This window comes from Rhodnius prolixus, unplaced genomic scaffold (assembly GCF_049639745.1).
Source record: "Rhodnius prolixus isolate KJV_2025 unplaced genomic scaffold, Rpr scaffold_2, whole genome shotgun sequence".
NCBI lineage: Eukaryota > Metazoa > Arthropoda > Insecta > Hemiptera > Reduviidae > Rhodnius > Rhodnius prolixus.
In genome coordinates this window covers 56,640,685-56,657,888 of record NW_027411592.1, presented here as the reverse complement: position 1 = coordinate 56,657,888, position 17,204 = coordinate 56,640,685, and the positions used below count along the sequence as shown (strand labels likewise).

General features: G+C 33.6%; 1 long non-coding RNA gene across 7 annotated transcripts; it reads left to right on the top strand.

The window, feature by feature from the left end:
• The first annotated feature begins 1,250 nt into the window (after positions 1-1,250).
• On the top strand, positions 1,251-11,884 carry LOC141450039 (uncharacterized). Of its 7 annotated transcripts, none has more exons than XR_012455905.1 (5): positions 1,251-4,555; positions 4,779-5,942; positions 6,069-6,242; positions 6,792-7,267; positions 9,982-11,211. It is a non-coding gene; the product is annotated as an uncharacterized lncRNA (long non-coding RNA). The 7 variants fall into 7 exon arrangements; XR_012455908.1 differs by lacking the exon at positions 6,792-7,267 and having other exon boundaries at positions 1,252-4,555; positions 4,779-5,039; positions 5,646-5,942; positions 9,982-11,209; XR_012455907.1 differs by lacking the exon at positions 6,792-7,267 and having other exon boundaries at positions 1,252-4,555; positions 4,779-5,039; positions 5,590-5,942; positions 9,982-11,209.
• Positions 11,885-17,204: the final 5,320 nt, after the last annotated feature.

Here is a 17,204-nt window from a genome sequence, read left to right as displayed (position 1 = left end):
GAGCAGTCGTGACGGAATTTCACTCAACTGGGTGGTTGCTCGTTCGCATTATAATTGCTCCAGCTGTCCGGGTAAGGAAATGTTATGAAACGTTATTGTGTTATGAAATGTTGTTATTTTAAGTGGCAAAGCATTATTAGATGAATGCTCGCTGCTTATTTATAGACACTAGACTAGCAATTCAAAAAACATCAATGGTGGCAGAGGAATGAAATGAATGAAGAAAGACAGTAAGAATCTGCCCATCTGACTGATGCCTTTAAATCTGAGGGGGTATTTTGGGGCTTCTGAATTGTGGGATGGATGGGATTCAATAGATGGGTAACAGATAGTAAAATGGGTTGTAAAATGTAAGCCAAGTTCGACCTAAAAGATCCCATTTTAAACTAATTCAAATTCTGTTTTTTAAAGATCATTTAGAGTTTAGAATAAGCTACTAAATGCTAAAATAGCTACGCGTCCTTTTTACAACAATTTCTTATAATATTTACTTGGACAAAGTTGTGTGCAATGAAAGCCAATCCTAGCCAGCTGGTACAAGTGGATATCCCTTTATATCCAGAAGCGTTGTAAAGGGCTACGAGTTAGGATGAAGCCTACTCCACTAGTTGGAGTTAACTGAGCAAACCTCTTCCAGCTCGCATACCATGTCGTTCTCCAGCTTCTGTGTCGTAAACTGTGATAATAGGGAAAGCTGGCTTTCCCATCTCTTGGGTGTAATATACATGACTGTTCCCTAACCTAACCTACAAAACAAAGAGAAATATGTCTTTTACTGTTTAGAACGTCTTTTATTTTTGTTGTCGAAGTATGTGCTTTTTATTTTTTGTTATTTACTTATAATCAAAGAGAATTGTACAAATCGTAGACAACATTATAAAATAATTTCCACGTACCCTTGTGAGTCGGCTATTTCTCAAGCTCTTTTCTATGTTTGCATTATGAAAGGCATTCGTTAAAATTAGTAAAAACTCATAAATATAATTAATTTTACTCACAAAATCTTGGAACCTTAATTATGTTTTCTAACTTCTCATATTTTATTAAATTTCTTCCATACATTTTGAAGTTGTTTGAGTCTTAGTTGGTTCTACTTGCTGAATGGAATTCAAGAGCAGAAATGCTGTCACTCCTACTACCAAGCACTAATTATATTATAAAAAACCTTGTTTTACTTAATTTATTTAGAGAACTTATTGTATTCATGCACATTTTTCAATTTAATCTTATGACATATGTAACTGCCTGCTTAATTATTTAAACATTTGAAACATTTGTCCAAGGAAATTAATTTATGAAGGATTTTGTGGCAGTTGCAATTTGTTTTTTTTAAATCGTGCAATTAAAAGTATTAGATTTATTTCGTGAGAGATCGGATTAGAACGATCTCATTTGTAAGATATTGTGGGGCGACTACAAGGGCGGAAGTGTAATGAGGACTTTTTTTTAGCCGAGATTGAAGTAAGCCTCAATCTTTTCAGGTGGTAGTTAAGAGATTGGCAAAGAGGTTATCCTCAGAATAACAAGGAAGACCCTGGAAGAGAGTTACCAGCTAGTGGTATTCCCTTATGGTCGGCTTCCAGTTCTGGTATTTTCTTAGACAGAGGATGGCAAAGTATTAGAGCTTTGTTAAGAATTTTAGTCTGAGCACCAGCAAAGATTCGAGCTATGATTTTTCCTTCTTTTTTTTTGGCATTAAAAAACATTCGATAGATTGGTACCTTGATCTGTCGAGTACCTGGAACCAAATAGTCGGGGAGCCTCTGGTAAGATTATCCAATATGTTCCAGAAAGAAATTCAAGCAAAATGAAGATATTTAACCACGATAGAGAGAATCAGAATCAGGAGATTCTGTTTTTTTTTTTCCTTTTTTTAAATCCAAAGATCCAAAATTTACAGAAAAATAAAAATAGAAAAGTCGCTGTACTTGAAAGTATACTTGAATTGTCAAGAAAGCGGCCATTCATGTTTTACCAGGAGAACTTGAAAGATATCTGCACTACATTCACCAACATCGATAAAACTTGAAGAAATGGGGAAAAAATTCCAATCGATAACGCTGTTAGCAATAAGTTTGTCAGGTTTCATCAACCTCTCCATGTGCCAGAATTCTGTATGGAATGCAGGGTGAGTGGAATTGACACGAGTTTAAACATTAAAATTCAATTAAGAAAACAATGGAATATTTTAGTTAACAAAGTGAACAGAAACGATAAATCCTATTTTTTTTGTTTTTGTTAGTCCAATTTAGAATATTAGAAAAGAGATGATTGATAATTTTTTTTTGAAATCAGTAAAGTGAAAATAAGCAAAAGAAAAAGGAATATATTTTTTAGATGAGCCCTCATTCTCGTTTTGATTTGAGGAGACTGATTTGAGAATAACTTTATTATATCTTGAAGTAATCAAAACTTTTTACATATTTGCGAATATGATTCTAGGCAAAGTTTGATATATATAGGCGTGCACACTTCATGAATCAATATAAACGTTGGAAAAGATGAGAAAAATATGGAATTTCGCGAATGGTCGATGAGTGAGCACATCTTTAGTTGAATGGTTTTGAATTTTGCGGACAATTCGGCATTTTAATCTGGCTCCTTTCTGCTTGCCTTTAAAACCAACCAACAGATAATGAAGCCCATTTAGGATTTGATTACAATAATTTAATATTAGCTCATAAATTAAAGATGTATTTTTTTTGTACAAAATTCTTGACAACTTAACAGAAGTTCGCATCTCAATAATGAATTATGTTTGAATATAGTTTCTATTAATACTAAATATTCTAAATATTTTCAATAAGTTATTTATACCCAAACAATCTATTCACTCACCTATACATTAATGTTACTGGTACGGACTTCTTTTACATAACAATAATAATAAGAATAATGTTTGTCATTTATTTAGATTAATACGAGTATATCTGGATTGTGCAAACCAATTTTAGTATTTTGTTATTTTTGTCAACCCTTTATATAATTGTGTGACAATTTATAGTAAGACAACTCCACTTATTTATTTTCTTCTCGTTGGAGTATCCTAAGATCATTCTTGGACAAGAGAGTATAAAGAAATTTTGTAAGTAGAAGACTAAATTCCTCTCTAAAGATATTGATGATTAAATCAATGAAGTTATATGAAAATCTGAAACCAATCAGAATCACAATTGGGGGGGGGAAAAAAGCTCTCCAACACTGAAAATGAAATCATTGCAGATCCAACCATTTTCGACAAACTCTCTTAATTTTGAATCATAAATTACTTGGATGATCTAATCTCTAAGCGCAACTTAAAATATTGGGCCCAAAAAAACTTAATGGTTTCTAGTAACTCAATACGTTAACTGTTTCTTTCTTGATTTTTTCCCCCCCCTTAATGTAATTCTATCCATGTTAATTACTGACTCCTCGAATCCAGGACCTACTGCTGAAACAGAAACTATCCCTGCTGGAGCCCTGGAAAATTGTATTAAACTAGAGATTTGGTTAATCTATTCGTTCTTAGATGGCTGTAGATTAAAAAAAAAAAAAAAAAAAAATAGAAGGCCTCGGAGATTTGTCATTACACACAGGAAGAATCAATATACTGGAGACCTGCAATATGTCCAACGAAATGAACAAGTACCTAATACCTATGATGCAGTTCGTGATTTAGATTATTTTCGGGCCGAGTCTCGAGACCCGAGGCTTGACTAACAAATAGCAAGTGACTGGAAGGGTGATCTACTAGGGACACTCTATGCAGCCGTTTTGGTTGGATTTAGTCTCGTACACAAACCAGAACATTTAAAACTACACTCAGTACATAAGGAGGCAAGATAGAAGACCCACCAACCTTTCAAATTATAATTGCCAATAGCATAAGCCCTGAAGATTGCCTAGTCCCTAGGACGAAAGCTTGGCACCATAAATAAATATCATGACTGAAATTGGCAATATCCATTCTTCCTACTTGATTAGTGAATAAGTCACCCCAAAATCAATGAACTATACTCTACAAGAGATTTGTAATTATACAAAGTAATTAGTGTGTTTTAATTTAAGAGAAATAAAATACGTATTAGGAAAAATTAGGTGTAAAAAAAACACATTACTTGATGTAAAAAAAAGCGTTTGTACAAATTATGATTGTGATGTTTTAAAAACAGCTGATTGCATGTTGAACAATAATAAGTTTCACCTTTTTTTTTTTAATGTTAGTTGCTCAGATTCTTTCATTGTTACCACACTAATATAGTTCTGGCATGGGTCTATATCCATAATTTCCAGCAGTGTGTGCAGCAGAGGGCCATTTCAAAAACATTTAGAAATACAAAGGGGGGGCGCAAGGAAATGCTGGGAGAGAAAATTTCTAGCGTTGGAGTGTCAATCTGGTTATTTCTTTCTTTTTTTTTTTTTTGCAACTATTGTAGATGTAGATTTTGCTTAATAAGTCTGGTTCTATTTTTAGAGAGAGCGTAATCGCTACACATAAACTAGATTACCACAACCTAACCTATTATTATCGCATTTTCTTTTACAACCTTTTAACCACCTTTATCACTATACAGTAAGTACCATTTTGATTAGACACATTAAACAATCGCATAAATTAAATTGTGACAATTTGTCAATTGTACATTGATTTTTATTTTTGAAATTTTTCCCATAATTTACTCTAATAAATGGGTTTATAAAAATGGGTAAACAGCTATAGGTTAGTTGGTTCAATTTTAAGAATAACTATCAGGTGGCAAAGAGACATTATTATTAATATTTATTTATTTTTTAAGGTGCATTTAAGGTCATTGGTGTCCGAAGTTTTTTGTTCAGTGCTCTGTCGACCTCCGGATTGTGTTCTGTAGTCACAGATTACCGACCAGTGAACTGTAAGAAGCTCCTAGGAAGAGAAAAATCTTATTGAGTTGTTCTGTTTGAGTTTAGCAGTGATTATGATTTTAATTAAAACAGATCACTGCCATCCTTTACTCATTTAAACTTGATGGGAAATTTTACGTTATTTTCAAAAAAAAAAAAAAAACAGTTTTCTCAAGGTATCTATCTTTCTATGAAAATATAAAAATCTAGTTTTTTTTTTTTTAAGAGGTAAATGGGTAATTGCCGATATTAAGATGTCTTTATATATCAGCTAGCTTAAATGAGCTTGCCACACAATTGCTGTCATATGTACATTAACTTAACAGTAATGGAAAGTTTCCAAAGCTTTCTTGGAATTTAAAGACATAAAAGAAGTGGAAAAATATGTAATAATTAGGCAAGCTTGTTTGCTGTAATTCTCAAAGGATTGAACCAAACATTCTGGTTCAAGAGTTGTTTCATTTTTTTTTTCTGTTGAGAATCTGAATTCAATTTTTGAAGTTGCGATCCACTGTGAGATGACTGGAACATCCTGGATTTGTACTTAGAATTTATTATAAATTTGTAAGACTAAGTTATTTGAAGTTTTTAAACCAAGAATTTTATTTTTCATAAAATATAAATTTTAATAAAATATCTTTTTAAAATGTTACGTTAATTATAATGTGAATTGACTAGGAGGAGAGTTGACAGTATATCTGGCTAAATTAATTTATTTTAAAACAGAATGAAGATATATCTCAGTTGAAAGTTATTGTGAGTAAGACTGAGGCGACGTTAAGTTGTTTTAGGAAGGCGTGGTTAAAGGTTAAGTTACAGTGCGGAGGAAGGAAGTCTTGGGAAAAAGAAGCTGAAGAAGATAGGTCTCCCTAGGGATCGATAAAGTGAATTATCTAGAGATATGAGTGACCGACCCATAGAGAAGGGGGACGACATCACTTCTGGACCATATATATATATATATAACGTAAATAACATTTCTTAGAACGGCGCCATCGTATCTCTACCGAAGGAAGAATTCATTTTATTTTCAGAAAAAGACGATGAAGATCATCTTCAAGTCAAAAAACACCACAAAAGTAATTTATTCAAGAAGTAGATACAGCTTTTACTTCTTTTTGAATATACTTGTACAAATATTTTTATATCAATTTATTTCCACTCACGTATCATGGCCTAATTTTGGAAATTGTGTTTTTTCACAGGTAGAAAGAAAATGATCTGTGTTTTTAGGAGGGCCTATGTTGACCTTGTAGTTCATTATCGCAGTGTTGATCTTCATTACCTACCTATTGCAATATTAGTTCACATTAAAAATATAAAAGACAAAATGGAAGAAGAACTCGTTGGACAAGAATGGTCCCGAACGAAATCAAATGGTGAGGCTTATTTACAGAAATAAATATGATAAAATTTATCAAATTAGCCAGACTCATGTAGCTCTACAATTATGAGATAGCTTCCACAATTTCCCGTACATTCCTCTATCCAAAAATCGTCTGCAGAAACTCCTTTTCTCTCTGGATTGCCATCCTAACCGCCTCTTCCGCAAAGTAGCCACCTACGATTCTTCTCATTCCCTACAGGACACAAAACCATTAAACATATCCTTCTCTAGCTTCAGATTTTTCCATTCTTTTTACTTGAATATTTTATCCTTGTCCTATAAGAAGCGTTCGCTAAACTTTAACGAGGTACCAATGTAAATTACATTTTTTTTGTTTTAAATTAATCCTATATTTTTAGTAATAAAAAATGAAGAAAGAACATTGCCGATTTCAGTTCAATTTTTTTATATTTTAGCCGAGCTTTCGACCTAGGGACTAGGTCATCTTCAGGGCTTATGCTATTTACAATTATCGATATGTTTTTGCATATAACAGTTTAGTAGCCAAGTGTATCTATCTATCTAAAATCTATCTTTACAGCTCTACGAGGCATGAAGTAACTGAAGGCCTTATCTACGGTGGTAGACAATGATGCCAACACTGTAATCAATGCTAATAACGGAGTGAAGCTGCATAGATTATTTTTCTAAACTATTCAAATTATAAAGAGAACGAAGTGATATTGATATCATAAGTTGTGCAAGCTAACTTATTGATCTTATTGATAGTAACAATTAGTAAATATTCAGCTGGATATGTTTAATGGTTTTCGCAGTGGCAAAATGGGAGTTGGGGAATGGTTTTAGCTTTTAGGAATGGATGTTGACCACGCAAACTGGGAATCACTCAACTGTCACGTCGTCTGCACAGCCTAGAAATAGATGTGCTACAAATGTATATAGCCTGATACATATCTACTAGTAAGATTTATTACTAGCCGCAATCCTAGACTACAATAAACTACAACTACTAAGGCAAAGGAGCTAGTATATATATACAACATTTAGCACTGTAGAGTAAGTACTCTCCTTTGGTTACCTTGTTCCCTATTAAAATAGTCCTACCTCCTGACACAAACTTAACTAATAGTTTACCAGTGGTTGCTGTTTAGTATAGAACGCTCCTCTAGCTGGTTGCCAGAACATGCTGGTTACTATTGTTATACTAATTGCACACTTATTACCCACTACATTGATTTCAGATTATAATCGTATAATCTGCAAGCAAGCTAAACTACTGCAAGAACGCAATGGTTTAATATGCTGCAGTGGTTCCTTATAACCGATTAGAGTTCTGTGATTACCCGGTAATCATTAGTTTAATAAATAAGATTTCCACCAATCATTTTGTTGCAGCATAAGTTTAGTGGCACACCCTCTTTAAGTTGTGCAAATTATTCTAAACTAGCAACTGATAATAAATTGTTGAATATTTGATCAACTGTAATAACATTAATAACTTTCAACTGTAATTTAAAGCATCCTTACTGCTTTAGATTGGCTCTGTGGAATTGAAATAAAAAATGTTGTTTTTTTTATTCCTACTAATTCGAACATTAATTTCCTTCCAACTTCTTATACTTAAAGTTTAAAGTTTAGGGCTTTCAGAAAAATTTCAAGTTTCAAATGTAGTTAACCATTAAAATTGCCCATATTATCGTTACTGAACCCACGGTTGATTAACTGCTTGTTTTTGTACCGGTAAGTGAATGTTCTCTAAACCCAAGTAAGTTTTTTTTTAAGGAAATAATTTAAAACTCCTTTATCTGAGCGCTTTGAACAGAATTTTCTTTCATTATACACTGCCCATCACCAGCTGCAAAAAAAAAGGCTTCTAGACTTATAGGAAATCTAAGAGCAACTAGTTGGGACAAGAATCTGGATCCTCAACGTTCTTTGAACGTATTCTGTTAAGTTGCACTTTTAGTTACCATATTGCCATTGAATTAGAAAATTCTAGAAATATTTTTAGCGTATGTTTGACTCTTTGTATTATTTTAGATGATGGGTAGTGCTGGTGAGGCACTCCCAAAGGAATTGCATTTTTCATGGAATCATATCAACAAAAACAGAATTTTGTATGTGTTCTTAGTTTTCAAAATTTAAAGAACTCAAAATTGGTGCGTGAGAGAGAGAGAGAGAAAAAAAAGAGAGGGAATATTCACACTTTTGGCCAAATAATTGATATCTGAGGATTTTCGGATAGTCTGGCTGCTTCGAAGGACATGGGGAAGTGTTCATCAAAACTAAATTAAATGTGGGTCCATAGATCTCAAGAATCCAAAAGTAGTAAGATAGGTTCTGTTCATTATCATTAGTGAATCAAAGAATCAAAGAATGGGAATTCAATGAAATAGTTATGAGATTGTGGCCACTTATTTGTATTATCCAGAAAATTAGGCGTAAGATTCTTTTTCGATCAATAAATGGTACAGAAATGATTTTAAGAAATCTAACGGAACTGATTTCATGATCAGTGGTCCATCGGTGGCTTACCAAGTAAGTAATGCGGAAGTCACAGGTCTCAGCAGAGTATCGCAGAAGGGCATATTAAATATACAAAATCAAAATTACCATGGTGAAGGTCAGCGTTTTGTGCAAACAGAGGTTTTATAAATTGAACATAAATCAGATATTATTGCAAGAATGATGGATTGACGATTTCAAATATTTTTTGTTAAGCTCAAATTTTGATCTCAAAATATATACTTACGATTGTCACGTTCCTCAAACTTGCAGCTGGAAAATAAGTATAATAAAATATAAAATACTGTATGTGTTAAATGCATTCTCTTAAGTAGAAACTGTCATGACATCTAGCGCCTAATCTGTGAGTTATCGAACTATATTATGATGCTTGTTGTTGCAGAGATTAAAGAAATTAATATTTTTTAGTATTAGAGAAATAGAAATATTATTATTCTAAGTTTCTTTTTCTAATTTTTAAAGGATAAAAAAAAAGAAGTAAAATAAAATTTATAACCTTCGTTCTATTGTTTCAAAAAATACAAAAATAAAATGGGGAAAACAAACAAGTGTAAAATATTTGTGGCATGCTTTGTGGTAAAGATTTATAATGGTATAATCCAAAGAATACGTTTTACTATTTCTCTTTGTATGCGAGTTTATTTTATTATTATTTTTTTGTAACTCCATGGATTATTTTTAATGAATAAAATAGAAATGAATGACTTTTTGTGTTATGTGAGTAAAAAATATTTGTGGTGGATAAGAAGGGAAAAAGCAAGTGAGTCTGGGTAGGTTGAGAAAAACTTCTATTTTGTTTGTGTTAGTGTGTGTTTGTTTGTTTTTTTGGCTAGCTTCCAGTTTAGTATGTGTGGGTGGTTTGTGTATTTGTATGTGTGCAGTAGCTCTGTGGGTCGATACTTCTGCACTTGTTACTGCCTCAACAGGTTTGCAGCTCTCTCCTCCTCTCTCTCTCTGAGCGTAATTCCCTCTTTCCTACACCCCAGTACTGTTTCACTAGGTACCCCCTCTAAAACTTCACCCTCAGAACGCCAGCACATCACATTCACACATCCTAAAATTTCTTAAAAAAAACAACCACATGCTGTAGTATATACAACGCTTTTACTGACGTTCATTCCTTTTCACTGATCACCAAGCGCCAGCCAGTAGACAGTAACATTTCTCTCTTCTGCAGTCATCCAAAAATATTTTGTTTTACTATAATCAAAGGTTGTTCTTTTAAATAAACACTATAATTACAGATGCAACAGGGATTAGGATTCTGTAATTTGAAACCATGAAATTAGCTTTCCCAACAAAGCATAAAATCTACAACTCTTCACCTTGATATTGTACGGATCCGAGGCATGGATAGTTACCCGCCAGGATGCATAATGCATTGAATGCGTCGGATACAGGTTTTTTTTTTTTTTGGAGGAGATGCACACATGAGACAATCCACGATCGAGTTCCCAATACAATCATAAGAGAGACCGCTGACGCGATGTGTACCATAAGTAGATCGAATAAATGAACGGAAACTATTTTGGTATGGACATATCCTACGCATGAATGACGAACGGCTCCCCAAAGAAAGTTCTCAACTAGCAGTTCTGCTGGAAGGCAGGGAAGAGGTAGACCTCGAGATACTTGGATAGCGCAGGTTTCAGGTTGACGCCCATAATAAGGATGTATGGCCGCAAGGAACCCTGATTAGGGACCTTGAAGTAGAAGAAGTAGAAAATCTCCATCATAAGTTAAAAATTCAATACTTTCATTCGCTTAAAGCGATCTCAACTGGACCAACCCCAAAACCTCTTGTCGCCTTTTCGAAACCAAGTCTACAAAGTTCTTCAAAACACCTCCTTCCTTCCTCTCTCAAGATTAAACTATTATCAACTCATTTTAAGACATGCTCCATTCTCATCCCTGTTTATCTAAATCAAGACTAAATTCCTTTGCGCCGATAAAAGGACGTTTTTATTGGCCGTACCAAAGAGTCAAATGGCAAAAACTATAGAAACGTTACCACTTAATTGCTTGCATACTTGACAGAGATTCTATATCTCGTGTAACGCACAACTGAGGCCGATTTTGGAATCATCCTAGAATTCCAATATCTACTGCCTCTAACGACTGGAGGCCTAAATTCTTCGACGAATAACTAGGGCTCCGTAGTGTGACTCAAACTAAACCAATTTTTATTCGTCAAGGACTTAATCACATCTAGCTAGTAAAAAAAAGAAATGCGTCCTCTCTTATCTGATATCATCCTAATTGGCTAATCCATCACCTCTTATTCTGACACTTTCTGACAATCCCACCTGACTTTGAGACGAATTAGCTTAGATTAACTTTATTTTGATTAAGAGAACAGTGCGCTTAATTTAGTTTATATTTTGTATTGTTATTGAGTTGTACTTTACAGTAATGTATTATATTTGCAGAGACGTGTTTTGTGATAATAAATAAACTTAAAAAATAAAAATGAATAAATTAATTACTTTGTCCATAAATACCCTTCAAGATAGATAAATTAGTCGAATAACTTTTAAGAGAAATACATAAAATTTACTTTCAGTTTTACTGGATATAAAAACACTTGGCACAAATATAACAAACGTTTCCCATTGACTAATATATTGTTACAGGAGACAATGCTTTGGAAATTTGGAAAAACCTAGGGTTCTTACCTATGTATTTGGTCACCAGAGAGATTAGTATGGGTGTCATCCCAATTCGCGGTGCCAAAAAAAGAAATATATTTAGATAATAGGATGAAAAAATAACAGCTAGTTTCAGTCATGATATATTTTAATTATACCGAGCTTTCGATCTAGGGACTAGTTCATCTTCAGGGCTAATTTACAATGTACTATTACAGTCCATGAAAAGACAAGACAGATCCTCTAATGATGTAAAATAGTACATTGTAAATTAGCCCTGAAGATGACCTAGTCCCTAGGTTGAAAGCTCCGGCATAATAAAGTTTATCATGACTGAAACTGGCATTAATTTTTCATCCTATTGAAACTATGATTCAGTCCATGAACAGACAAGACAGAAGACACATCAACTCTCTAATGATGTAAAACAGTATATTGTAAATTAGCCCTGAAGGTGACCCTAGTCCCTAGGTTTGAAAGCTCGGCATAATAAAGTTTATCATGACTGAAACTGGCAGTTATTTTTTCATCCTATAAAAACTATGAATCCGTAATTATTTAGACAATGTTTTGGAGGCACTATTGACCTAACAGCTGATGCAAAAGAGAAAGAAATAAATAAAATAGAATAATTCAAACTAGTGTTTGTAGAGTAATGCGATCTAACGTTAACAAATAGAACTACATCCCCAAATAGAAGAATGTTGTTATTTTAATGAAAATACATAGATACCTTTTTGACATTGGATTTAAAAATTTATCCTTTAGAACAGCGGTTACCAACCTGGGGTACACGTACCCCTAGGGGTACGCGAAAGATTGTTTAGGGGTACGCAAAAAAAAAGTTATTATGGCAGAAGATATAAAAATTATACAGATATATTATTAATGAGAAAAAAAATTATATAATAAATGATTCCTATAACTTAATTACAAAATTATTATAATAAAACTGAATAACATATAAATTGACAAGAATTAAGTACTAATTCGATACTGCAGTATTTTTTTAAAAAGTAAATATATTTGTATATCAAAAATTATTAAATGATTTCTTGAAAATGTCGAAAAAATGCTGCTTTAGTTTTGACTAATATTACACATGGCCCGCATATAATTTACTTCTCCTTTATTAACGCTTTGCTCTTTCAATTTACGACCCCTGCAATAGTTATTGGCTTGAAATGTTTACCTGTTCATAAATGATTTTTTTAATAGGAACATATCATATGTAAATGTTCTTTACAAGACACATTATATTCAGATTGTTTTGCTGTTAATTTAAAGTTACAATACGTAAAGTCAAGAATACGATTATTTATTATATATATATGTTAGTGGTACACACTAAGGAAACAATCAGGTAAAGGGGTACACTAATTAAAAAAGATTGGAAACCGCTGCTTTAGAAGAACAGCGAAAAATATACTTCTGAAGCATTTAAACTAATAGATGCAGCCTCATTAACCCAAGGGTAGAATGATACTTTCTGTTAATGATGCTGTGTGGTCGAGTGAGTTATTAGCATTGCTAATCCATTGGTTATGTTCAGAAGAGAATCAAGTAAGTCGTGAGAACCCTGGTTTTTCCGTTCTTGTTTCCACATACACAAGCTTTGACATCAAGGGTCATATTCAAACACATCGGAAGTTTTCCATGCTAAGTGGTCGCCGCCCGAGGAATAGGGGGGGGGCGCTATTTACGCAAATTCCCTGAGGGAATGAGGGTACTTTACTGGTCCGTCTCTTCATCTTCGGCACAGCGCTCTTCTCTAAACAGAGTGGCTGGCTAGTGGGAGTCCTTGCCGTACTTAATATGTCTAATTCCTCTTTCCCAACTTTCAAAATCATCCCTCTCCCTTTTGCATCATAAATATTGGCCACCCCTCCTCTTTAATTTACCCCCTTCTGCTATATGCTGTATCGTCATGGCCGAAACAAAAAACTCGTATTTCCTATCCTATTTTCCCACGCTTGTAATTTCCGCTTTTAATGCTACTAAAATGGGTCTATTGAAATATTAGTTTGGATCAGTTTGAATTTTCCCTTTGTTATTGATCTTTGCATTCCAAAACAAGACGATCTACTTTGTTTGAATTAGCCCTGGTCTTAAAATAGAATTCAGGAGCCAGAAATCGTGGAACGTTTTGCGAATGGAGCCATTGTTGACCATTTTTATTTATTTTTTGGATAAAATACATCCAAAACTAGCCTAACTATAGTATACTTTTAATCAAGGAAGTGAAATAGAATGTTTTTAACCGGAAATAAGGGATTTCTACTGAAACTACTGTTGATTTTCAATTTTTTCCCTCGTTTCTGATCTTTCCTTTTCAAAACAAGACGACCTACTTTGTTTGATTTTCCCTGGCCTTAACATAAAAATCACGAGCCAGAAATTGCGGAACTTTTTGCGAATCAAGCAATTGTTGACCATTATTATTTATTACATGAAAAATATACATCCAAAACTACCCTAATTATAGTATAAATAACTTAACATGCACGTTAATGCGAAAAATGGAAGAAATATAAGGAAATGTGTGCTACTTAGGCCAAGAAAATGGATGGCTTCCGGTAAGTAGAACGACTATATAGGCCAACAGTAGATGTTACAACTAAAGGAGATTTTTCCTTCTTCAACTGCAATGCATGTAACAGGGGGAATTAAAAGGAAATGTGTTGAGAAATAGGCCAAGGTAAAGGGTGCTTTCCGGAAATGAGAACAATTATGGCGCTTAGAAAAGATGTTGCAATTAATGTTGATCTATTTCTACGCACTAAATGCCTAAATCAAAGGAAGAATAAGAGAAATGTGAGCTACTTTAGGCAGAAAAAGTTTTTCTTTCGGGGTTGGAGAATCACGGATTGAAGCCATCAATAGATTTTGGAAATAAGGTAGAAATATTTCTTCAATGCGAAGATTGAGTGAAATATAAGGAAATACTAGTGTAGCAAACAATTTTCTTCCAAGCCTAGAACAACGATTGAGGTCAGCAATAGATTTTAGAAATAAGGTCGGTCTTTTTTTACACATTCAATGCGAAAAAACAAGGGAAATAAAAGGAAATGTGAAAGAAATAGCCCAGGAATAAGGTGCTTTCCGTTAATGAGAATAGCTACACAGGCCAGCATCAGATGTTTCAACTAAGGTTACATACTCGCAAGTAAGAAACGAAGCAAAAGGAAGACACTATGAGCTCTTTTGGTGAGAAATAAGGGTGCTTTCCGGTAATGAGAACAACTATGCAGGTAAGCAGAACATGTTGGAAATAAGGTGGTTCTTTTTCTACTCGCTCAACGGGAAAAACAAAGAAAATAAAGGGAAATGCAAGCTAGTTAGTGCAGATAAATTGTGTTTTCCAGAAAAATGAGCCATGAAACAGGCCAGTCCAAGATGTTAGGAATAAGGTGGACATATTTTTACTCATTCAATGCCAAAAATTGAAGGAAATTCAAGGAAATGTGAGCTAAGGTGGTTTTCCAGTAAGATGAACAACCAGGCTGGCCAGTACTAGTTGTTTCATTTATGGTTGGTCTTTTTTTCTACACACTGAATGCGAAAAACGCATGGAAATGGTGCAAAAAGGAAATGTGAACTAGTTAGGCCAGATAAATGATGTTTTCCGGCGAGAATAACCAATATACAGGGCAACACTAGTTATTAGAAATGATGTAGATAATTTTTTACTCGCTTAATGCGACAAACGATGGAGATATAAGGAAATTGGTGCTAGTTTGGCCAGATAAAGCCAGTTTCCGGTAAGGAGAGGAACTATACAGGCCAGCTCGAAATTACAACAACTGGGATTGATATTATTCATTTAAAATATTGGGAAAAATTAGGAACTAGAATCTGATTGGAGCGAAAAAAGAGGTTTTTCGGTAACCGATAACAGCTGTTTCGATCTGAATTCAATTTTCCTAATGGGGTGGGACCTCTATTTTCTTTCTTTAATTATGAAAATTAAAGGAAATTATATGTGATAATTTGTTTGACCAAAAAATGGGTGTTTAGCGATGGAAACCAAACGTTTAAACCAGATTTTTTGTTTTGTTTTTTGATAATGACCTGAGTGGCTACTTAAGCCATCTTTAACTACTACAACCAAAGAAGACATTTTTTATTCCACACATTCCGGAAATTGTAAGGAATGGAGGAATTATCAGGAAGTATAAAGAGAAAAAGACAATATGTAAACCAGTAGTATATCTTAAGAACAGTTGTAGACATAATTCAGTTCACCTATTACGAAAAACTAGTGAATATTAGGGACTATCAGCTAGTTTTAACAGGGAATAGTGTGCTTTGTGGCAGAAACAACACCTATTTAGGGCAGCACTAAATATTATAACATATGTTGTCCTTTTTCGTTTCATTCATTGCGAAAAATGAAGGAATAATTAAAAACTATCAGCTAGCTTGGACAGGAAATTAGTGTAAGACGGCGGAATTTAAATCAAGCACCTTTCACATATATTTAACATCTATGCATTTAATAATTGAATCATAAATTTTCTTTTACCCTTAGAATAAGCACAATACGTCTTAAATACTCTATGCTTAAGTTGTTTTCATTCAAACATTCAGATTTCTTAATTTTTGTCGCCAAAGAACAGTCTAGCGGATGAAAATATTTGCATAAGTTTGCTGCTTTTCGCGATATATCTTTGATCTTACTTGCAATAAATTTGGGGGGAGGGGATTTCGAAGGATGGGGTGTAAAATCTGGCTACATTCAGTTGAATCATAGTCGAAGGAGAAGATCAGCTCTTGTTTAATAAGTTGACGGCATGATCTCCCTAACGGCTTTACAAACCTTTGGACTATTATCACATCAAAAGATACCTTAGAAAAATTGAGAAGATTTAGCAACTGGCTCTGTTAGCCTGCTCGAAGGAGCAGTTGCCCGGGGGGCACCACGTGGAGGTAGAGCTCAGAATTTGGCCCCCCAAAATAATACCATTCTTGCCTTTATATAAAACCGCATTCCAGCCAGTTTTGACCCCCTTATAAAGCAGGCTTATTATCAAATGTCAATATTATATTGGCATCCATCACCTGCGAAGGCAACGGAGTGAAAACCAGTGATTTTGGAATACGGTTAGCCGCGAAAAAAATTTGGCATGAATGGCGGAAAAAAGATTATTCGCGTTTTGGGGGAAACAAAAGAAACTAGAACAAGAAAAACCAACAATACAAACAACAACAACAACAACAACAACAAACAACTGAAAATCGAAAAACGAGAGGAATGAAACAACAAAACAACTGAAACAAAACCAAACAACAAAATCAAAATACCATATAAAACCTGAAAATACATAGTAAAAATACATAGTTTATATAAATACATAATATATAAATAATATAAATATGAATAAATATTTAAAATAATCATGCAGAGAAAGAAAGCATGCTTAGTAACAAAAGAAACAAACCTTTGCTGCTCTACTTGGACTTGAAGTTCCGAAGAAGGATATTAGTAGTGGCCATATAAATGAATAATTATGATTCTATTTATTTATAAAATGACTAGTGTCATTTTGTCATGCACTAAATATGTATCATGCACTAAAGAGTGGCTGGTTGATGTGTAGCTGAAAACCCTAATTAAAAAGCAAATTATAAACTTTAATTTTGAAATTACTTTAACTAGCTAATATGTTGTATTGGTCCACCTGAAAACCCTAACTAAAAAGCAAAATCTAAACTTTAATTTTGAAATTACTTTAACTATCTAATATGTTGTTCCTTTCCAAAGTAGCTGGTTGATGTGTAGCTGAAAATCCTAACTAAAAAGCAAATTCTAAACTTTA